The 25,183-nt window shown below is 41.9% G+C and overlaps 1 pseudogene; it reads right to left on the reverse strand.

The window, feature by feature from the left end:
- Positions 1-3: 3 nt before the first annotated feature.
- LOC134808640 (uncharacterized) lies at positions 4-21,115 on the reverse strand (annotated as a pseudogene).
- Positions 21,116-25,183: the final 4,068 nt, after the last annotated feature.

The following is a 25,183-nucleotide window of genomic DNA, read 5'->3' on the forward strand; positions in this document are numbered from 1 at the left end:
TTTCACAGCACAGTAACAAAGTTATTAGGAAAACAGGACTACCAAAACCAAAGATGTTACAGAGTGCACACAATTCTGACAGGGAGAGCCATGATCAGAGTGGTTTTCTTTAGGAAACAATTCTACTAAAAAACAACATGGGAATAGAAGTAATTTAAAATGTTCAAGACATTAAACGCAGGACTGACTCCATATTGCCATTTAATGTGCTTTGTATTATAGGATATAAAAACTAACCCCCCATCTATGGAATATTAAGCTGACACCTGAGACAGTCAGAGCCTCCCGTAATTCAATATCCCACACTATTTTCTGGTTGTACCAAAAAACAAACAGCCAGCAAATGATTTCACCTCTTAAAAAAAAGCATTTACACTTAAAAAAAGGGATGAGGTGGGATTCCTTCCTTCTTAAAAATGTTTCAGCCGGGCGCGGTGGCTCACGCCTGTAATCCCAGCACTCTGGGAGGCCAAGGCAGGCGGATCACCTGAGGTCCAGAGTTCGAGACCAGCCTGACCAACATGGAGAAATCCCGTCTCTACTAAAAATACAAAATTAGCTGGGCGTGGTGGTGCATGCCTGTAATCCCAGCTACTCCGGAGGCTGAGGCCGGAGAATGGCTTGAACCCGGGAGGCGGAGGTTGCTGTGAGCCGAGATCACGCCATTGCAACAAGAGCGAAACTCTGTCTCAAAAAAAAAAAAAAAAAAATGTTTCTAGAGCTACTAAAAAACTTGCATTTACAAAATAGTTGATAAAAATATTCCTCTTGATTGTACAAGAAGAGAGACAGGGACCACTGATAAGACATGGTATATGGTATTAATCAGACTTGGCTTCTTTCTTTCCTGCTTCATCAGAGGCTGGACTCTCCTCAGTTTTCATTTCCCTGTTTTCTGCAGGTAAATCTTCTTTAGTTTCTTGGTTAGCCACTTCAGCCTGTTTTCCCTTTGCTCCCTTTTTCCCTTTTGTTTGCACTTTTTTGTCTGAAGATTTATCCTTCGCTGCTGCCTTTTTCGGCTTTGCTTCCACTTTTGCAGGAGGTTTAGCTGACAACCGTGCTGATCTCGTCTTGGGCTCTTCCTTGGCGCCCCCCAACCCTTTATGTAGATTTTTTAACTAACTCAATAATGCCAGCTGGGCCTGGCACAGTGGCTCATGCCTGTAATCCCAGCAGTTTGGGAGGCCGAGGTGGGCGGATCACCTGAAGTCGGGAGTTTGAGACCAACCTGGCCAACATGGTGAAACCCCATCTCTACTAAAAATACAAAAATTAGCCAGGTGTGGTGGTGGATGCCTGTAATTCCAGCTACTCGGGAGGCTGAGGTAGGAGAATCGCTTGAACCCGGGATGCAGTGATTGCAGTGAGCCAAGATCATGCCGCTATACTCCAGCCTGGGCGACAGAGCGATACTCCTTCTCAAAAAGAAAGAAAGAAAAAGAAAAGAAAAGAATAAAATAAGTGCTAGCTGCAATTATTTCTACTATCTTTTTTTGGTTACTCATGAAAACAGTCTACTTTTAAAAAGCATGGGCTAAAAAAAGAGGGGGCTAGAAACTATCTGGAACAGTAAAGTATGTCGATGTTTTAGCTTTTCTTTTTTCTGAAAATGTGTGTGATGTGTTTAGATGAGAACCAGAAAAAGGCTTTTCACTGTGTCTGTACTGTTATTCTTTTCATTCCATGGGGTGTTACTTTAGCACTTAACTAGAGAAGATGTACACACAGTTATAGAAAGAGCTCGGGGCTCCTCATAGCCCATCAGATTCCACCATTTGATTTACACTGAGTGAAATGGATTATAAACATTTATAAAAGTCACCAGAGCAAAGGAATAAAGTGTCCTGAGGAGCACCAGGAAAGGAATCAACCTTTTAGACTGGAAATATGCTCACCAAGTATCTGGGGAGTAAAATGCAAACCACAGTATGTGCAGTTTGGAAATATTGTATTTGTTTTACATATCAGCCTTTACATAGGTCTTCCAAACTTGCAGACCTGGGCTTTAGTTGATTTCCACTCATGCAGGCCTTACTCATCATCATTTCAAATATTGCCATCACTATATATTACCATCTTCCACTATGGCTTATATATCATGCTGCCTGGATCAGGGATGTTGTAGAAGTGAGTTTGCTCCTCCAGTGGATTTCAGGCCAACTTTTCCTATCTCATGTCTAAAGCCAAAAAAAGAAAGAATGTTATAAAGTGGGTAACACTTCCCTATACTGATGCTGCAGTATGGTGGTTATATACGTGAAAGAAAAAGAACTGCAACAAAACAAAACAAAAAAAATGAAAACCTGTTTTGTTCCTAGTGGGATAATGCCCCTGTGCTTTGTCAGCCAGCCATGGCATAACTGCCAATGTGCTGTCAGTCACATCTGCAGGGAGAAAGAGCATGCCTGTGTTTATTTGCATGACTTGGTTATTTTTTAAGTCTCCCCAGGTTATTGTAACATGTTGGAAAGGCTGAGAATTGCTAACATAGACTCTCATTATTGTGGAGTAAATTTTAATAGCCCTTAGGCTTGACAAATCATGTTTCCAGCTGATAATAGGAGAGATATTATTATCCCCAACTTACAGATGGCGGAGGCAAGGCTCAAATTATTTAAAGGCCTATTAGGGCTTAAGATTAATCACTGCTTAAGTACCAAATGAAATAAATGCCTTTGAGGAGAGCACACTTCCTTAACTTTTCCTTCATCTTAAATAAAGGACCCTGGAATCAGATATGCCTAGAATAGGGAAGGACTTCAGTTGTAATGAGGAAACTGGGAATCAGAGAGCCAGAGCTTATCTTGCCCATCTTTATGTTCCCTGCACTCTCTCATCCCATGAACTCAATAAATATTTGATAAACTAAATGAAATGAGGTGACCAAGGTCACACAGCCCCCACACCTAGCTTCCAGTCTCCAATGGCGCTATACCTGCTCCATACCTGCTCCCCCTACAGAGGTTATCTGTCCCTGTGTAGCTGTGGAGACCACACCTCCTACCTTGTGTGGGTGAGTCAAGGTTTCAAATGGTCTGTCTCTTCCTTCCCAAAGTACACTTGTTTTGCTTTTCCAGCATGTGCAATGATTTTTTTATTCTAAAACTATGGTAGCTGTCCACGACAGAAATACCCGTCGCTAAGTCAGGGTCTAGAGTCCCCAGACATCACCCTCTCCTTCCATTATAACGCTTTTTAAATGTATAAGAAAAGCAAGCTGGCTCATGCCTGTAATCCCAGAACTTTGGGAGGCTAAGGTGAGAGGATCGCTTGAGCCCAGGAGTTCGAGGCCAGCCTGGGCAACATAGCAAGACCTCATCTCTATAAAAATATCAAAAAATTAGCTGGGCATGATGGTGCATGCCTGTAGTCCCAGCTACTCAGGTGGCTGGGTGGGAGAATAGCTTGAGCCCAGGAGATTGAGGCTGCAGGGAGCCAGGATTGCACCGCTGCACTCCAGCCTGGGCAACAGATTGAGACCTTGGCTCTAAAATAAGCAAATAAATGAAAATTAAAAAAAAAAAAGAAAAGCAAGTTCATAAATGCTCTTGGTTTTGTGCAGGAATTGTTTACTCATTCACACGGGGGCCTGTCACTGCACCAGTTACAAAGAGCCATGACCGGGAATATCTCTGAGGTTTTCTCTTGTACCGTCAACTTTCTGGTTTCTTATGAGTTGCGCTCCTCCTCAGGTTTCACATGTTATTCTGTTTCTCCAGCCCTGTCTGTGGACAATGTTATCTCTCATTCACACTTTTGGGCCCTTAGGCACTGTGCAACCTCAACCACTGCCTCCTCCCATACCTGCCACTGCATTCATCCCCAACCCGGTCCACCTAGTTCACCTCCGAAGGTGGTGGGAGTGAAGCTGGCCTGGGGTTTTCACTGTGGTAGACTGTGGGGGTCTCTGCAATTTGGGCCACAGGGAGAGTGAGGGGTGGGGCAGACGGAGACCAAAGATGAGGATAGAGATGGAAATTGTTTCCTGAGCTGTGAGGAGCTGCCTGGGCTTTGGGAATGTAAGGAGAGCTAGAATATTCTGTTGCTGTTGTCCTTGAGTGCAGCGCCCTGGGTCGGGGAGCCATGGGGAGGGAGGTCATAGGTCTGGATGACATGCCACCATCAACTAGAGAAGAGCCAGCCTATCAAGGAACCCAAAAGAGAGTGGATTAGCAGGCTGTGCTGACAGACCAGTCTTGAAGAGAGGGAGGTCTCTCAACACTGAGATGGCATTCACAGACGGTGCGTGTCCCGTCACTCACCCTCCAACGCAAACTCCTAGAAGACGACCACTGCCTTGGTGCTGGGCACACGAGCTCAGAATGTATGGGGGGTGTATGTGGCATGGAGTACAGACACTCTATTGTATAGACTCGGAGACAAAAATAATCACAGTGTGGACTGCATTAGGAGTAGGGAGTCAGGCTTGCTTGGGGTCTAATCCTGGTCATGTGACCTCGAGCTAGCTCCTAAATTTCTCCAGGCCTCAGCGTCCTTCTCTGTAAAATACTGCCTACTGTAGGCCGGGCGCAGTGGCTCATGCCTGTAATTCCAGCACTTTGGGAGACCGAGGCAGGCGGATCACGAGGTCAGGAGTTTGAGACCAGCCTGGCCAACATAGTGGAACCCCGTCTCTACTAAAAATACAAAAAATTAGCTAGGCATGGTGGCGGGCACCTGTAATCCCAGCTACTTGGGAGGCTGAGGCAGGAGAATCACTTGAAGCCGGGAGGCGGAGGTTGCAGTGAGCCAAGATCGTGCCTCTGCACTCCAGCCCCGGGGACAGTGTGAGACTTCATCTCAAAAAACAAAAACAAAAACAAAAACAAAAACTGCCTACTGTAGAGGGTGATTGCTGCTGCTATGATTTTATACAAAAATATATTAAATTCCCCAGGTATAGATTTTTGTATTTGATACTAAGATAAACAAAAGAGATTTACCAAAAAAATCACATTCTGTGCATGTAACAAATACTCACATGTACCCCATAAATAAGTAAAATATTATATATCAATTAAAAAAAGACAAAGTACGTGTTCTTCCACTGTGCATTTTGTTATCTGGAAATCCATAATAGAATATGAAGATATTTACTATTAACTATAACCCTTAAGGATACTTTCTGCCAGGTGTGTTGGCTCATGCCTGTAATCCCAGCACTTTGGGAGGCCAAGGTAAGAGGATCACTTGAGATCAGGAGTTCAAGAGCAGCCTGGTCAACATAGTGAGACCCCATCTCCACAAAAAATTTAAAAAGTTAGCCAGGCACGATGGTACATGCCTGTAGTCTCAGCTACTCAGGAGGCTAAGGTGGGAGGACCACTTGAGTCCAGGAGGTCAAGGCTGCAGTGAGGCATAATTGCACGACTGCATGCCAGCCTGGGTAACAGAGCAAAGCCCTATCTCAAAAACAAAACAAAACAAAACAAAACTTTCTGAACTGTCAATATAAAGAATACTGTATTCAGTATAATTTACTAATTGTTATATTTCTACTGAATTCTCATTTTTAGAAAATTAATAATTTGAATATGTTATCTAATGTCTTTCTGCTTATCTAAGTGTTTAATTAACCAGAAAGTCAAATTTTGGAGCTGTGCTGAAGCATTCATAGTTGCACATGTGATATTATGTCCTAAATAAGTAAAAAATTGAGTGGGAGCAAGAAATGGTATCAGACCAGGGATTCTGGTCATCTCCCTGGAAGACTTACTGTGTGCTGTGGCTTTGTGACTGACGGGTTGTGTGTATGTATGTGTGTGTTGCTTAAGCTACCATTCAGGAGATACTAATAAAATCCATTCAAAATGAACTTACAGCTACTAAATTTTAGAAGTAAGAGCTAAAACCCATAAATCTCAGGCACAATGGAGACTAATAAAATTTTGTAATATTTTTTATTTTACTACTTCAAAACACCCTTTACTAACATGAGCTAATTAATCCTAAAATGACTCCTACATGAAGTTTACTATTATGATCTCTATTTCCTGCTGGGAGAATGGAAGATAGAGTGATTAAATGATATATTTAATTAGGATTCAGGAATTTTTTATACTAGTCCACAATTTTAACTAATAATCAGAAAATTATTTCGGTTTAAAAAAAGTTGTTGAATAACCTTTTTGACCATTATTTATCTCAGAATGGCCTGATCATAAAAAGAATTCTAGCATTTTCTTGTCTTAATAAAAAACTGTTGTCATGGAAATATTTCAGATCCCTCCATCCTCCAATTGGCTGAATCTGAACAGTACATAAACAAGCAGATTAACTGAGGCTCAGTGAAGTCTTTTACGGTGGAAGTAAGGTCTGGAACCAGCTGTATTACGAGCCTTTCCAAAGTCCATCTCCCAGGATAGGGAAGAGAGAATAAAAGAACTCTGTTGGAGGCTCAGCTGTACTCTCTAACAATGGCTTCTTATCCCAACTGACTAAGTTCTCTCACTCTATCTAAATCAAATACACTAAATCAATTACTGCTTCTTGTGCAGAAGTCTTATCTATTTTGATTGGCAAATAAAAATGAAGTTGTTTACTAGGAAAGCTGTGGTATGACAATGTTTTCCAGGCAGTTTGGGCCTGGGGTTTGCATTTAATTTAATCAAGTGAATTTGTGAACTGATAGTGCCATTCATTTCAGTCAGGTTGGGGGACCTGACCAATGCATGATTTTATATTCACAACAAAAATATTCTCCTTCCTTCCCTCAATACAGGAACTCTGCATCAAATCGCTTTCCGTGAATTTGTTTCCATGCAGTGGTGTGGAAGAGCAATTATAAAATTAATTCAGAGCAGGAATGTTTTATATCCTGAATGAAGAAGAAAGGGGAGATTGGAGGTGCTACCTTAATGTGTGCCTGGATCCATCATTCCTGAACATGCCGCTGTTTTATTTCATTCTGATGTGGTGTTTCTCCCAGCTCCTAAGCTCCTTTTGGCATATATCTTTTTGCAGAACTGGAAGAAACTTGAAATGAGAAAAAATGAGCTGTGGCTGTTTTTTGTTTTGGGTTTTGTTTTGGTAGAAATGGGGTTTTAGCATATTTCCCAAGCTGGTCTGGAGCTCCTGAGCTCAAGGGAGCCGCTGGCGTCAGCCTCCCAAAGTGCTGGGATTACAGGCATGAGCTGCCACACCCAGCCTAAGAAATGGGTTTTGTTTTGAGATTTCCACAACCACACTAGAAGTGGCTGACATCCTGGGAGTGAGTGTGGAAACTTCAAGACTGGCTTTTGAGACCCTGAGTCTAGGACGTGTATTGGGTGCTTCTTATGTTTTCGTGCTCGCTTGTGTGGGAAGACAAGATATGAGACAAAAAGACACACATAGCTGCAGGCACACACATACATGTGTATACATATTGCTGGTTTAGAAGGCCTTGAGCCTTTGGGAGACTGAGGCCAGAGGATCACTTGAGCCTGGGAGTTTGAAACCAGCTTGCGCAACATAGTGAGATCCTATCTTTACAAAAATCTTTTAAAAATTAGCTGGGCAAGGTGGTGCACAGCTGTGGTCCCAGCTATTCGTGAGGCTAAGGTAGGGGGATCTCTTGAGCCTGGGAGATGGAGGCTGCAGTGATCTATGATCACGCCACTGCACTACAGCCTAGGCAAGATCTTGTTTTTTTGTTTGTTTTTTGTGTGTGTTTTTTTCTTTTAAAAAGAAGAAAGCAGCCTGGAGTAACATAGGAAAAGGATTATATTAATTCTTCAAGAGAGAGACAAGGACAGTTTGTCTAAACTTGGAGCACTTATAACGAATATGATAAATCATTCATATAATTTCCTTTATAATGCTGGAGTTGAAGAACTAGAACAAATTGCTCATCTTATGAGGCCAGGCTGGTGGTGAATCAAGCCAGTATTCTGCCAGCAGCATGAAGGGGGTATGTCATGGGATGTCATAATTACCCTCATGCTAAAACCTCAAAAGGTTAAAGGGCCCTAAGTGAAATCCCCAACACCTTGTGGCTCTTAATGAGTGTTTGCTGTAATGATAAATGATAAAAGCTCTCTCTAAATCTGTTGCTCACTGACTTAACTAAACTTTTCCTGATTTATTTTTATGCTGAGGCTTTTATCTGGGACTAAGTTTCACAAGCTTGCAGTCCATGGTGTAAAGTATAAAATGACTTATTTTAAGCTTCAAAGGATGTTCTCAAATTTGGGCATTCCAGAATTTAATGAACAGACAGCCTGTCCCTCATGTGTGTTTATGATTGGATAGACTTGCTTTATTTTAACCTGATAAACCCGGAGACTCATCATTTTCAAGGGTTAGTCTCATGTGAAAACACATCTATATCAAGCTTTTACACAATGCAGTTATTACATTTTGGGGAATGTGGTTGTATGTGCATTACTAAGTATATCCTAAAGTCTACTGAGTATTTGGAATTTATAGATACAGTCAGCCTTCAGAAATATCATCTAATTTATTCACATATCCACTTTGTGAGGCAGGAAAGGGTAGGCTTATGTGAGTATCCTCATTTTCCTTACTGAAGTGGGAAATTCATCCTGGAGGAAGGATCTACATGAGAGAGACATTCATTGCCTCCAAGTGAGTATCTTTGAGTCGTAGAAGAGTTATTTGCCTTGAGGGGCCTTATATTGACTGAGAAAGGGGGGTGGGGGGATGAGGCATGCTGACTTGAAGCAAGACAAAGACAAACAGCTCATTTACTTTCGTGATCTTCAGGCCTGTTTTGCTGCCAAGAGAGTACATCAGAATACTGTTTGGAAGCCCCCTTAATAAATGCAAACTGGATCAGAATTTCAGAATGACATTTGCACACATCAGTTGCTAACATAATATTCACTTATTGCATGATTATTTAATTGGTGACTCCTATGTACAAGGCAGAAGCTTTAAGCCGGGGCAGCAGTGGGAAACTTAATGTCCACAGTCCCTGCCTCCTGGAGCTTACACACTGGTGTTCCAGGGCAAAACAAAAACTAGTATATATATGCAGCTTAATCTCTACGCAAAGAGGTTCTTCTTTAACAACTGCCAGTTTGCCCCTGTAATCCCAGCAATTTGGGAAGCCAAGCCAGGAGGATCACTAAGGCCAGCAGTTTGAGACCAGCCTGGGCAACATAGTGAGACCCCTGCCTCTACAAAATACATATATTTTTTAAATTAGCCAAGTATGTTGGCTCATGCCTGTTGTCCCGGCTACTCAGGAGATTGAGGTAGGAGGATTGCTTGAATCCAGGAGTTTGAGAGCAGCTTTGTCAACATAGCGGGACTCTAGCTCTACAAAAAATTAAAAAAATTAGCCAGGCATGGTGGTGCACACCTGTAGTCTCAGGTGGGAGGATCGCTTGAGCCCAGGAGGTTGAAGCTGCAGTGAACTGAGATCATGCCACTACACTCAAGCCTGGGTGACATAGTGAGATCCTGTCTCATAAAAGGACAGAAAAAAAAAAAAACCTGCCCCTCTGTGGTCTGATCTAAGGCCAACCCATTCCCTTAACAATCTCAATTGGGAGATCCTGGGAGAGAAGAGGAGGTGGGGCCAGCAGGGCATGTGTTTATACCATGTGGCTAAATGCTGCCTCTCCCACGCTCTCTCCTCGAACTCTACTCTTCATTTTTCTACTGGCAAACAAGACCAAGGACATCTCAAGTAACTCCTTGAGTCCATTAGAGCAGGCCAGAAGAGCTCAGAATCCAGGATTCCACGAGCACATGATCACGGAGTGTGGGTGGGGAAGCTATATCTGTGTTTCCTCTTTTGAGAAACTAAAGGAATTGTGATAAGAGATGAAGAACTAGGACGTCAATAGAGCAAGGGAGAAGGGTACAAAGTGAAGATAAAAATCACGGGAATTTTTGTGGGGGATAAGGAAGGAGAAGTATCTAGAAGGATTCCTTGCTTTCCATGCAACTATAAAATAATGGAACTGATTCATAAGGAAACAGGTTTTGGGTATGGAAAATGCTTGATTTATTCTGACTTTGTTTGCATTCACATGGAAATGTCTAATGAATGTTGATATACGAGTCTGGAGCTTCTAAGAAAACTTGGGCTGGAGATTACAAATTGGAGATCTCATACTTCTTGCTTCTCCCTACCGAACTTCTGTGATACCAGCCATTTATGGTTTTTTTTCTATCTCACTGGCCACTGCTTTTCATTTTCTTTCATGAATGCATCTTCTAACACCTTCATTTACATATTCTTCAGGCACCAAAGCCCTTCAAACCCCTCTATCCAAAAGTAAACCAAATCATCCTCCACACCACTCCCAGGCTACTGCTACTAGCCATCTACTGCTTCCGTGCTCCCTGTCTCAAGAATGACATAATTATCTGCTTAGCCAGCAGATCCAGAAAACTGGAAAGGGTCCTCATTCTTCCTTCTCTCTTGTCTCCAACTAGCTCTTTACTCTTGAGAGGCTACCACTCAGATTACCTTTCAGATATTTCCTCCTCTTTCTGGATCTTTTATAGCAATCTTAGTTCAAAGTCCTTACCTGGGTCACTGCATCAGTCTATTGCTTTCACTGTCTTCAGCGGTGATCTTTCTAAAATGCAAATAGAATCTTATCACACTGATATTGACTTCTTAGGTAGGTCATTTCCATGTGGTGGTAAAGATGACCACCAGTAACACTAGACTTGCAACCTATGTCATCATCTTTGGAACCTCAGTGGAAAAACCAAGCCATTTAAAGCGTATTCCAGTAAAAAGTCCAGCGTATGACTCTTACCGACCCACTTGGGTCATGTGCCCATTCCTGAACCCATCACTGTGGCTGGGGGTCTGGAGCTCTGATTGGCCATCCTTGGGTCCAGTACCTTTCTTCAGGGAATGGAGTCAGCCCCATCCAAATCAAATGGATGGAGAGAGAGGAAGGGTTGACTACCTCTAAATAAAGAGCGATCTGGCTATAGAAGGAATAATGAATGAAGGGTGGGCCCAAATCACAGATGTTTCAAAAATCTTTTATTTCACTTTTAAGAAAACCATTTCCTACATGTCTACCCTAATAGAGTCACATATGGCTCCTAAATTAGGCTTCTCACTCAGACTCTATGTCTCTGATTATACTACTTGTTCTGTCTGGAGTTCATTTGGGGGATAGGTGGGTGGGAGAGAGAGGATAGTTTCAGTTGAGGACATACTGAATTTGAGATGTCCAGGAGTGGCTGTGTGGTCAGTTAGATAGATACATACACACTGACTTGGAGGTCTGGGACAGAGATATATATTTCAGAGTCTTTGGTGAAGAGATAGTGGTTAAAGGCAGAAGAGAGAAGATTCTCACAGGAGATATATAAAAGGTAGGAAGAGAGAAGAATCTAGCAATGAGGTCCTCAGAGTTCATTGGACAGAGGAGAAGAGTCTATGATGGAAACTGAATAGAAGAAGCCAAAAGGGTAGAAGGGAAAGCAGGCAAGTGTGGCATCAGTGAGTGTAGGGAATACAATAGAAAGTTTCCAGAGAAAAGAGATCTCTGTGATGGATACCATTAAGAAAACAAATCAAATAAATAGTAAAAAGCATCCCCTGGCTGAATTGGCATATGTATCTTCATTGAAGTTAATGAAAGAAATGTCAGTGGAGTATGAGAACCAGACTGGAGGCCTGAGGGGATAAATGGTAGTGAGGAAGTGTAGACAGCAAGTGTAGACATTCGATCGTGAAGAGAAGAAGCAAAATAAGGTGATTATTAGAAGAGGATGTGAAGTCCAAAGAAGGCTTTTTACAATTTATTTTTTTAGGCTGGAAGTACATATCTTTGTTTTTACTTTTTAAAAACTTAATCTTTGCAAATTAGGGAGGCACAGCCTTCCGTGTGAAATTAAGGTGAGTTCCCAGGTTAGAAGAACATTTGAATGCTGATGGAAAGGATCCAGTGGGCAAGAGAGAGGATGCCTGGGAGAGAATGCGTTCTAGGCTTCCTTGGAATGACTGATCTCTAATAGGAAAAGGACAAAAAAGGAAAGAGGAGGACACGGTGTGGATGAGGATGCTTTCTGGGTGTGTCTGTGGAGATCTGTGTGATAGTTTCTGTTTTCTCCTGGAACTAGGAAGCAGAGTGAGCTGTTGAGAGTGCAGAGAAGGGGAGGGAGCTAAGGACGATGGAAGCCCAGGTGAAGTTGGTAGCTGGGAACTCAAAGTGAGTGGAAACTGCTGAAATCCTTTACTTTCTTCAGTGAGTCTCAGCTACGCAGATTCAAGCTTGAATAAAGCAGAAACAGCAGAGGACAGAAGAAAGGGCTGTTTGGGAGTAATTTCAAAAGAAAGACTGGAACGTGAGACTGTGGTGTGAAAGCTGGACAAGAAAGGCGGTGAAGTTAAAACCAAAAGGTCTCAAAATTAGGAGAAAATGGAGGGGATCATGCTTTTGATGAAGTCAAAGACCATGTAACACTGGTTGGGGCATGAGAAGTCTGTGGTGAGTAAGCTGAGTTTGAGCCGGGCACGGTGGCTCATGCCTGTAATCCCAGCACTTTGGGAGGCCGAGGCAGGCAGATCACAAGGTGAGAAGTTTGAGACCAGTCTGGCCAACATAGTGAAACTCCGTTTCTACTAAAAATACAAAAAATTAGCCAGATGTGGTGGTGTGCACCTGTAATCCCAGCTACTCAGGAGGCTGAGACAGAAGAATCGCATGAATGGGGGAGGCGGAGGTTGCAGTGAGCCAAGATCGTGCCATTGCACTCCAGCCTGGGCAACAGTGTGAGACTCCATCTCTAAATAAATAAATAAATAAATAAATCCCTGAGTTTGAAGGTAGAGCAGTTTGGAGTGTTGATAAGGTCCAGGGCATAGAGAAAGAGAGAAGGTCACTAGATATGAGGAGGTCAAGGACCTGAGAAGCCAGGAGGGTGGGTGGGAATCTGGGCACCTGTTCGTTATACCATAGGTGGATTCTATGCCAGAAGTTGAGGTCGATAGAACCTCATGGTGAACCAAGTACCAGTCTTCACTCAGTATAGCTGTGTTGAGGGAGGGGGATCTGTGGATGCCAGTGGCAAGAAAGAAAAAGCGTACATGACATGAGTCTCCAAGAAGTACTTTACAGTGTCAAACAAACTTTAATGATAAAATTAAAGAAAGGAAATGAATTTTCAATGTGCTGCAGTTTTAATATAGGGTAATTAATGCTATAAAATAACAGACAATTTCTGATTAAAAACATTTTTTTAGAAAGAAGTGTTCTAGCCTGGAGTGCAGTGGCTATTCACAGGCTAAATCATAGCCCTCTACAGCCTGGAACTCCTGGGCTCAAGCGACCCTTCTACTTCAGCCTCCCAACTAGCTGGGACTACAGGTGCACACCACCACACTTGGACAAGATATCTGAGTTTTTAAAAAGTATGTGAGTGTGCATGATTATGAGAAAGTTCTGCTATCAAAAAGCATAGGAGTTTTGCCAGCCACAGTTGTTCACACCTGCAATCCCACCACTTTTTGAGGCTGAGGCAGGTGGATCACTTGAGCTCAGGAGTTCGAGACCAGCCTGGGCAACATTGTGAGACCCCATCTCTACTAAAACACAAAAAATTAGCCAGACATGGTGGCATGCACCTGTAGTCCCAGCTACTCAGGAGGCTGAGGCAGGAGAATCTCTTGAACTCGGGAGGAGGAGGTTCCAGTGAGCCAAGATGGCGCCACTGTACTCCAGCCTGGGTGACAGAGGGTGACTCCGTCTCAAAAAACAAGCAAACAAAAAATAGGAGTTTTGTTTGTTGCATATTAATTGGAGTTGAGGCTTCGATTAGCAGATCTTGGGGACCATACAGAATAAGAGGCCATTAGCTAGCAGGGCTTCCTGGAATGATCTATGAAAAGGTAACAAGGCCATTTCCCCAGGCTCAGTTTCAACCGTGGGAGACAGAAGATGTCTCTAGCCATGATCCAAAGATGTCTGGTTTTAGGATAAAGGGAAAGAGAGGAGGAGGTATTATATTTGTAACAATTTATAACAGTAGTTGGTCTTAGAAGTCTCCATGCTGAAACAGGCGGGGAGAATGCATTATTATAGAAGCCTTCATATTGGCTGGGCATGATGGCTCATACCTGTAATCCCAGTGCTTCGGGAGGCCAAGGCCAGAGGATCATTTGAGGCCAGGAGTTCAAGACCAGCTTGAGCAACATAGTGAGACCCTGTCTCTCTTTCTTTTTTTTTTTTTAAAAAAAGAAGAAGTTTTCATACTGAAACAGGTGGGACCCTCCAGAAAAATCAGACTTTCTTAGCCATCACAGACTTTCGGTGCCCAGAAATTTGCTTTCATTTGGATGCTTTTGCCCATCTTCGAAAATTCTAAGATTGAGCAGGTGGCCTGGGTGGACAAGGCCAATGGAAGCGTCTCTGCCTCTCCCAAAATGCTTCTAAGGCCATTTCTCTCCTTCCAATAAGCAATACTTGCTGCTTCCTGGCAGATCTTCATTACAGCTGGCCCCAGGGAATTCCAGAGGCAACCATGCTCGGGGAAGCAAAGGCTGAGCTCTCTGGGCATGAAACATAACACTGAAAGCTTTTTGTCCTAGTACAGGCGTGAGTCCTGATGTTTTTATTGCACCTTTACAGTTCAGAATTCACTTTCTAAAACTCCTGCTTTGTTTCCTGAGGATGGACTTCAGATTCCCTTAAAAATCTAGTAGGTACATTGGAAAACCCAAAAGAAATTATAATGCAGCCCCTAAATTAATTCAATATATTGCTATGAGTCATTGGATATGAAGGATTAAGAAACGTTGACAGCTTTTCCATCTGATACCCTGAGATAAGGAGGCTCATGGTGCCTAATATCTTACATATTTTATGTAGAAATGTGATGTCTGGACAAATGCAATAATCTCTTCCTATTGTCTCATTCTCAGAGGTCTCATCCTGGACTGGGCATCTGTTGCCCTTGTGTGTTCAGTGCCCTCATTTTATCTGGAGACCTTTTCTTTCCTCATGCTGTATGGTCCCTGTGGGGCTGTCAGCGACTCTTCCCTGTTCTCTTCTCCCCCATGCACAGGGGTGGGACAGTGACCCAGTCTACACCTTCCTTGTTTGGTAGAATAGTTTGGGAGGAACCAGTTCTTCCCAGCACCCCCAGCTTTATTAAGGTGTAATTGACAAAAAGTAGGTTTTGTTTATGTTTTTTTTTTTTTCAGGGAGGGGGTGTAGCTTGGGATGCAAGCAGTCTCCTTATTTACTACATGGAAAGAACCAGACTGCAGAATGAAGCCAAGCAGAAACACACAGAGCTGAGAGATAGAGCCCTGATGATATCAGCTGTACTTCTAGACTCAGCCATGCTTTTCCACTTGTATACAAATGGTAGCCCAGGATAAACATGGTTCTGCACTTTGCTTTTTAAAAATTATTATTTAACTTGATATACCCTCAAGATTACTCCACATCAGTGTAGAGGGAGCGTCCTCATGGAGTTACACAGTGCTTCACTGGCTGGCTATACCAATAATTGATTCAACTACTTCTTTATTGGTGGGCATTTAGGATTGTTTCCAGTCTTTTGATATTTCAAATGCACATGTCACTTCATATTTTGCCGGTGCAGATAGTCTTAGACGTGGGATTTCTGGATTAATGAGGAAATACCAGTGTAATTTGCTAGACACAGACAAATGTCTCCTCACAGGGGTTGCTTTGCATTCTCACCAGTGATATGTCTTGTTTCCCCCATGAATTTGCCAACTAAGTATGTTGTCAAACCTTTGGCTTTTTTAAATCTCCTGTATTTTAATCCTGTTCTCTTAAGTTTTGCCCTTCTTGAAAAGGCAGAGAAGTGGCTCAGCTCCAGCCATAGTACCACTGTGATAAGATGGGAGCACTCCCCAGGAATATGTTCAAGAGACATCGGTGAACAGAATCTAGAGTCTATGGAGGAATAATCTCTGTTGGGATCAAATTTTGACATAGTCGGTGATACTGAAAGAATAGTTCATAGAACTAGAAGATTATTATTCCAAAAGGGGTAGGAGTGGAGGGCGGACAGTGAGCATGATGGGGGTTGCATTGGGGGATGAGCGCTGGAAAAATTGTAAGGAAAAACATAGGATGTTTGTTTGCCACTATTAGCTGAAGGAGTTGGTTTTGTTATCTCAACTGCGAACTCATAAATTGTGAAGGCGCTACTGATCATTAAAGAGAATTTCCACTATGTGAATCCCCTTTCTCTTTTCCAATATGCACCCCCACCCACCCCTGGCACACACACAGCAGAAAGCAAATTCAACATTGTTGGAGACATCTTTGGAATTGCTAGTTGAGTCATTTAATAACTTTTTCTGGGTCTTCCTGCTTTTAAACAAACCATAAATGTAGAGAAAATCATCTAGAAGCATGCTTTGAAATTTCATTAGTGGAGTACTAAAAGAGTTCTAAAATGAGAAGACACATTGGTCACTTTTTAAATTAAGTAGAGATTTTTCAGACTACTAAAGACATTGTTATTTTAAAAATAAATAATCACTAAACTTGTCAACATTGTTTATTAAAGCCGATGTTTTACAATGCCTACCCTAGAGTTGAAGGACATCATTTATTTTGCTTTTTGGAAAATAAAAATGCAAAGAAAGTAGAAAGAAACCCAAGTCATTTCCCTTATCTTGCAAAAATTGAACTCAAATAATTGAGCATTTCTGTGGCATCTAGAAAAGTATAGACTAAAATTTGCCATCACACTTCTTGTAATTGGTTGAATAATGGCCTCCAAAGATATCCAGGTCTTCATCCTTGGAACCTGTGAATGTTATTATGTGGCAAAAGACAGTTTGTATATGTAATTAAAGATCTTGAGGTGAGAGGGTATCCTAGATTATGTGGGTGGATTCCAAATATAATCACATGTCCTTATTAGAGGGAGGCAGAAAGAGATTTGACTGTAGACAGAAGAAGGAAGGTGGTATCATGACCTCAGCAGAGAGAGGGCTCTGAAGATGACCAGCTTTAAGGTGCAGGGAGGGGCTGTTAGCCAGGGAATACAAGGAATCCAGCTCTAGAAGGCAAGGACACTGATTCTCCCCTTCAGAGAGGGCCTTGTACCTTGGCCTGGTGACATTAATTTTGACCTTCTGGGCTCCGGATGTGCAAAAGAAAAAAATTCTGCTCTTTTATGCCACCAAATGTGTGGTAATATGTTACAGGGGCCAGCCATATGAACAAATTAATGCTTTTCCCAATTTCTAGGAAACAGGAACTTGATGTTTGATTTTAAAGTTCAGTACATGTGTTAATGGGGGATGAAGTAGAATGTAAAGGTATGATAAAAATAATAAGAAGAAGAACAAAAAAAAACAAATTTTAGGCCAGGCACTGTGGCTAATACCTGTAATCCCAGCACTTTGGGAGGCCAAGGCGGGTGGATCACTTGACGTCAGGAGTTGGAGGCCAGCCTGGCCAACATGGTCAAAACCCATCTCTACTAAAAATACAAAAATTAGCCAGGCTTGGAGGTGCATGCCTGTAGTCTCAGCTACTTGGGAGGCTGAGGCGGGAGAATCGCTTGAATCCAGGAGGCAGAAGTTGCAGTGAGCCAAGATCATGCCACTGCACTCCAGCTGGGGTGACAGAGTGAGACTCTGTCTAAAAAAAAAACAATCAACCAACAAACAAAAAACAAATTTGGCTGTGCTTCTTTTAGGAAAAAAGACTTAATTGCATTAAATCTCAAATGCATCATTAGTAAACAGTGGCAACTGAGTTTCCTCGGCTGGCATTGTGGTGGTCTAGCTATACTGAAGGGTCTCTCTGTTATAAGTCAACCTAATTTTTTAAATGTGTTGCTAGGCTTGCAGTTCATAAGGGAATTCATCCTTTAAGGTCCCATATATTAGTCAGCTTTGGCTGTGATAATGATGTGCAGCAAAAATCTCAAAATCTCAATGTCTACAACAGTAGGCATTTATTTCTAATTTGCATTGCATGTTGGCAGCTGTTAAGCTGGATAACCCTGCTCCAGGCTCCAGGTCAGGTTCAGGTCTGTTTCATCAGGTTCTTCTCATTGATACTTAAGGAGCAAAGCTCATCTAGGATGTGATGTTCTCATGGTGGAGGGCAGGAGCACAAAAGAGGTCCCAGAATCTTGCAAACCTCTTATGATGTCTGTTTTGAAGTGGCCACACTGCCATTTCTGCTAAGATTCCATTGGCCAAAGTAGGTGCAATAACACTGGGACAGGGAAATATACTGGGGGTGAGGAAGTAAATATTTGCCAAATAGTAATATGGTCGATCATACTCCTCTATTAGCTAAAACCAAACAATGATGCAGTAAGCAGCAAGTAAATGCTATTAATATATCAATATTGCAGTTGAAAGGAGACTAACCCTTTGGCTGGTGGCTGAACCTGAGACTTCTGCACTAAATTGAGACTCTCAAATGGGGCTAAAGTGGCCCTAGAGTGGTAGGGTCCCCTGCTTCTTAGCAGAAAGAAACACAAATCCATTTTGGATTCCCATAGACTAAGACTAACCAAATAAAATCGCAACCAAATGAATTCCCAATCAACACACATGGAATGAAGTTACTATGAGTAAGAGTCAGCAGAAACAATGGAAGACACACCCCAAGCTTTAGATACGAGAATTAACAAAATAGAAAATAATTAGTTATGAAATGTTTAATGAAATAAAATTTGGAGACATAAAATAAGAAACTCGAGAATTGAGAGGCTGATTTGAAAAAGAATTAAATAAACTTTTATTTATTTATAATTCATTAATTAAATTTTTTGAGACACTCAGGCTAGAGGGTAGTGGTGTGATCATAGCTCAGACAACCTCAAACTCCCGGGCTCAAATGATCCTCCTGCCTCAGCCTTCTGAGTAGCTGGGACTATAGGCATGCACCACCACACCTGGCTAAAAACCTTTAGATACAATTACTGAGTCTAATTGTTGTATTAAAAAGACTCAACTGATGGGCCAAACAGAAGATTAGACTAAACTAAATATTTATTTAGCAAAGTAGACGAGAGGTTTGAAGAAATCACCCAGAGTGTAGCAGACAGGGAAACAGAATATGAAAAAGGTTAAGAGATACAGAGAATAGAATGAGAATGTCTAACATATAATTAATTGGAGCCCTAGAAGAACAGAATATAGACAATGGAGAAAACAGAATATATAAATAGATTAGTAGCTGAGCATTTTCCAGAAATAAGATTTAAATCGGAGATAGAAAAAACGCAAAGTACATTAGGCAGGATGGAGAAAAGGAAAGCCACATGTAGACAAATTACAGAAAGTTTAGAACACTGAAAACAAAAAGCAGCTAAAGATAAGGCAAATGACTTAAAAGGGACAATAATTAGACTAAGAGCTTACTGTTCATCATAATCAATGGAAGCCAGAAATCAGAGAGATAACATCTTCAGATTGCTGAGAATGAAACAACATTATACCTGGGATAAGACTACCCTTTTATTTTTTTCTGAAGGGTTGTTCTGTCCCCAAGAACCCTCCCAAAATAAACTGATTATAAACCTGAGACTTCAGAGTAATAGGGATTGGGTAAAACCAATCAAGGACACTAATCACATTAAGCACATCTATTTACATCCAGCCACGTTCCACAACAGCTTTGAGTCTATTTCTAGTATATAATTTCACCCTCTCTCATGGATGTGGATAGATATTTTCGGGTAAACAAAAACCGCAAGTTTATTACCAATGGACCTTTACTAAAGGAATTTAAAAGGATGTTCCTAGGAAGAAGGAAAATGATCCCAAAGGAACATCTAAGAAGCAACAAGGAATCCTTAGAAAAGAAACTGCAAAACATATTGGTAATGCTAGAAGAACTTGTATAATATAATAATAATATCTAATTTGGTGGTTTCGAAAAAAAGACAGGAGCCAGGTATGGTGGCTCACACCTGTAATCCCAAAATTTTGGGAGGCTGAGGCAGGAGGATCGCTTGAAGCCAGGAGTTTGAGACCAGCCTGGACAACATAGCAAGACCTTGTCTCTACAAAATTTTTCTTAAAAATAAAGAAAAAGCTAAAAAGAAAAAAAAAAAGCCAGAGCAAGACTGGTCCTTGATCAAAATAGTTTTTTAAGCTTCATGTTCAGATAGGGGATTAAGCTACAAACTTTTGGTTTGTTACATTAGGCATTGTTGAAAAAGAAAAAAAAACTTCAGGCATATTAAATTTAACAGATTTTAATTGAGCAAAGAACAGTTTGAGAATCCAGCAACATTGCGCTTCCCTGGAACGAGAATAGGTTCAGAGACCCTGATGCTGCTGTGTGGCCAAAGACGGTTTATGGACAGAAAATGGGAAGTGACTTACAGAAAACAGAAGTTAGGTACAGAAATAGCTGAATTGGTTACTGCTCAGTGTTTGCCTTATTTGAACACAATTTGAAGAGTTGGCCTCTTTGATTGGCTGAAAGTCAGTGATTGATACAAGAGTAAGTTACAGTCTGTTTACACATCTAGTTAGGTTATAGCTCATTATGTATGAAGAAACCTTTAGGCTGTTAAACTTAATTTAACAGCATGCATGTAAAATGTCAAGTGTAACCGGTAAAAGAACAGAAATGCAGTGATTAACATCCCAACCCACCCCAAGTGAGGAAATAAATGCAGTAAGAAAACAAAGAACACTATCATTACTCAATCAGACGACTAATTAAAAGGCATGAAAAAGTACGTAGTAAAAATGTGAAACAAAGCCAGGTATTTTAGAAATGATGATTTTTAAAAGGTAAATCGCTATTAGTAATAAACTAATAAACTATATTTTATTAATTTTAGAGCTCTAGAATAAATAGCACATAGTTATTCAAAAATGTATTTCTTTAAAAGCTTAGCTATTGATATGATTTGGATGTTTGTTCCCTCCAAATCTCTTGTTGAAATGTGATTTGCAATGTTGGAAGTGGGGCCTGGTGGAAGGTGACTGGATCATGACGGCAGGTCCCTCATGAACGGCTTAGCACCATCCCCTTGGTGATAAGTGAGTTCTAGCTCAGTTAGTTCATGTGAGATCTGGTTGTTTAAAAGTGTGTGGCACCTCCCAACCCACTCTTGCTCTTGCTCTCACCATGTGAAGTGATGGCTGCCCATCGCCTTCCACCAATGATCGTGAGCTTCCTGAGGCCTCCCCAGAAGCAAATGCCAGCACCATGCTTCCTGTACAGCCCACAGAACCGTGAGCCCATTAAACCTCTTTTCTTTATAAATTACCCAGCCTCAGGTGTTTCTTTTCTTTCTTTCCTTTCTTTCTCTTTCTTTCTTTTTTCAGGGTCTGGCTCTTTTGCCCAGACTGGAGTGCAGTGGTGTGATGTCGGCACACCTCAGCCTCAACCTCCCAGGCTCAAGGGATCCTCCTGCCTCAGCTCCTTGAGTAGCTGAGACTACAGGTGCAAGCCACCAGGCCCAGCTAATTCTTGTATTTTTTGTTTTTAGAGATGAGGTCTCACTTTGTTGCCCAGCTGGTCTCGAACTCCTGGACTCAAGGGATCTGTCCACTTCAGCCTCCCAAAGTGTTGGGATTACAGGTGTGAGCCACTGTGCTTGGCCTCAGGCATTTCTTCATTAATAGCATTGCAAGAATGGCCTAACATAGCTATTTTTATACAAAAAGATGAGCTATTTACAAGTCATTCTTTGCTACCCACGTCTATATTTGTCAAAAATTTGAAGCATAATATAGCTTTCTTATATGACCATAAACGGCTTAAATTTGTTACATTTCTGTGTGTCAAGGAATGGTGCTGAGTTCCAAGATGATCCCAGTTTTTACAGGTTTGTGGCCATCTTCAAAATGTCTGCTTAATAGGCTTTCTTTTTAAAGAAGACAAATCATCACTGAAAATTGAAGAGAAAAATCGAGTGTTATTTATATGAAACTTAAACATGTGACATTATGTATTCTTCTTCTTTGGGTACTTCCCAGATGTGATTATGATCTACATAGTTTTGCTAAGACAACTCAATAATTTGTAAAGAGGCTTAGCATTAAAATATTCCCTATTTGTGATTACCCGTTGTACTTTAAAATTGTTCCTGCTAATTTTTCATTTCTGATGATCCAAGTGAAGAGTATTTGCCAAACACCCACAGTATCAAATCTAAGATGCTAAAGGCAGCCTGCAAAGGGAACAAAGGGAAACGAATTCTAGAGGAGACTCTACAAGTTAAGGTTCTATGTAATTGTTGGGTAGATGCAAAACGGACTGGAGGGAACGTTGCTTTTGATACACCTGCTGAATAGTTCCCTTTAAGGGTTGTCCTCCCTCACCCCCAAAGAAATTGGATTACTAGGCCGGGCGCGGTGGCTCATGTCTGTAATCCCAGCACTTTGGGAGGCCGAGGTAGGTGGATCACGAGGTCAGGAGATCGAGACCATCCTGACTAACAAGGTGAAACCCCGTCTCTACTAAAAATACAAAAAATTAGCCGGGTGTGGTGGCGGGCGCCTGTAGTCCCAGCTGCTTGGGAGGCTGAGGCAGGAGAATGGCGTGAACCCAGGAGGCGGAGCTTGCAGTGAGCTGAGATCACGCCACTGCACTCCAGCCTGGGCAGCAGAGCGAGACTCCATCTCAAAAAAAAAAGAAAAAGAAAAAAAAGAAATTGGATTACTAATCTGAGACTTCAGAGTAGATGATGGGTAAACTGATTGATGATGCTAGTCTTCTAAGTATGTTTGTTTACATTCTACCTCACTCCACAAAAGATTTGAGTGTGTTTATAATGTGTAATTTCCTCTAAGTTGAAAAAAAAAGAATGAAAAAACAGAGTGGTGGAAAATATATAAAGAAAAGGAATATAGGCTGGGCTCGGTAGCTCATGCCTGTAATCCTAACACTTTGGGAGGCCAAGGTGGGAGGATCACTTGAAGCCTAGAATTCGAGACCAGCCTGGGCAAGGGAGACCCCCATGTCTACAAAAAATAAAAAACCTTAGCCAGGTACAGTGGTGTGCTCCTGTAGTCCCAGCTACTTGGGAGGCTGAGGTGGGAGGATCACTTGAGTCCTGGAGTTTGAGGGTACAGTGTGCTGTGATCATGCCACTGTTCTCCAGTCTGGACAACAGAGCAAGAACTTGTCTCTCGGGGAAAAAGGAAAAGAAAAAGAAAAAAAAAAAGAATAGTAATATAAATCTAGGCCAGATGTCTCTAAACTTGGCAGTGGTGCATTAGGATCACCTGGGGAACTTTTAAAGCTCCTGATGCCCACGTGGCACCCTGTACTAATTAAATCATAATGCCTGGGAGTGGGAGGCAGAGAGGAGCAGTAGTAAAAATTCCCAAATGTTTCTACGTATAGTAAAATTTGGAAACTAAGCTGATGTTCTCAGCCTTAAATGCACATTAGCATCACCTGGGAGGCTGTTGAAACTACTGATGTCAGAATCCATTAAATCATAGCCTCTGATGCTGGTTACTGGGCACTTAGTCTATTTGAAAGCTCCCCAGGTGATTGCGATGTACATGCCGAGTAGAGAACCACAGCACTGGGGGAAAGTTGGTATATAGTTACAAAAGGGATTTTTTTTTAATGCGTTCTTTTATGGCTTAAGACCATGAAACTGGTTCTGAGCTTCCTGGTGGCCAAAGTAGATAGAAAAACACAGTCGGTTTTAATAATTTTGGTCATCTGCCATGCAAAAGCTTACCAGTTTCTTGAAAGCAAAACAGCTTTTCTTCATAGATCTGAAATAAATGTCTAGTTTATTAGTCTTCTCACAGAGGATGTTGATGTCATGGATCACGATTTTATAAACACCCCACAATAAGTGACATATGGCAAGTTTCATATTATAGTTCCTAATAACCATCCCTCAGGGAAAGACAAGGACATGACCCTGAGTGCAGGGCTATAGGCTGTTGCGGTGGGTGTGTGGGAGTAGATGATAAAAGACAGGAAGAGAAACTGCCACACCCCTCTACAGTTTCCAGATGACATAGCCTTACCCAAAGGCGAAGCCTGGAATTGTGTACCTCCGGGATGTGGAAGGCATGTCGTGTGTAATTAGAAATTATAATTTTCTATCAGCACATTTTAAGAATTATTTATTTATGTATTTATTTATTTAGAGACACAGGGTCTTTCTCTGTCATCCAGGCTGGAGTGCAGTGGCACAATCATAGCTCACTGTAACCTTGAACTTCTGGGCTCAAGTGAACCTCTAGTCTCAGCCTCCTGAGTAGCTAGGACTATGGGCCCATGCCACCACACCTGGCTAATTTTTAATTTTTTTTTTTTTTTTTGTAGGGACAGGGGTCTCTCTATATTGCCCAGGCTGGTCTCGAACTCCTGGTCTCAAATGATCCTCCTGCCTCTGCCTCCCAAAATGCTAGCATTATTATTCAATTACTTTTCTTCCTTTATAATATAAACTGTACAAATTTTACAAAGGCTTGGCTAGTGAGGGTAGGTAGAGAAGCACTGACTCCCATCCATGAGGGTCACAGGCTAGGGCAAGGGCATCTGAGAATGCGTGTGTGTGTGTGTGTGTGTGAGAGAGAGAGAGAGAGAGAAAGAGTGTGCACGTGTACCTTTTGTTTATCAAAAGACTTTACGGTTTTTTTTGTTTTGTTTTTTTTTTTTGAGACGGAGTCTCGCTCTGTGGTCCAGGCTGGAGTGCAGTGGCGCAGTCTCGGCTCACTGCAACCTCCGCCTCCCAGGTTCAAGGGATTCTCATGCCTCAGCCTCCCCGAGTAGCTGGGATTACAGGCGCCCGCCACCACGCCTGGGTAATTTTTGTATTTTTAGTAGAGATGGAGTTTCACCATATTGGCCAGGCTGGTCTTGAACTCCCGATCTTATGATCCGCCCGCCTCAGCCTCCCAAAGTGCTGGGATTACAGGTTTGAGCCACCGTGCCCGGCCTAAAGACTCGAGGTTTGAAAGGGTTGAAAAACCTCAGTATTGAAAGAATGGACAGAAATCTGACTTTTAAATAGTCCTCCATAAATAGTTCTCATCGGGGGTTTTGTGGCCTGTAAGTACTGTGGACTTGATGGCTCAAGACTTCTAGAGAAGGCTTCTGAGTAGGATGTTGACTCCATGGGGCTAAGTCGTCAAAGGAAACCCATTCTACGGCACAGGTTTTAAGCCACTCATGCTGCAGGGAGGCAAAGGAGAGCTTAAGGTAGCATGAAAACGAACTAACAGGACGAACAGCAGATAGTTATGTAGCTGGCAACGAGGAATATGATTCTTTCGGGTCACGCGAGTTCTCTCTTAACT

The sequence above is a fragment of the Pan troglodytes genome, chromosome 17 (assembly GCF_028858775.2).
Source record: "Pan troglodytes isolate AG18354 chromosome 17, NHGRI_mPanTro3-v2.0_pri, whole genome shotgun sequence".
NCBI classification, from domain to species: Eukaryota; Metazoa; Chordata; class Mammalia; order Primates; family Hominidae; genus Pan; species Pan troglodytes.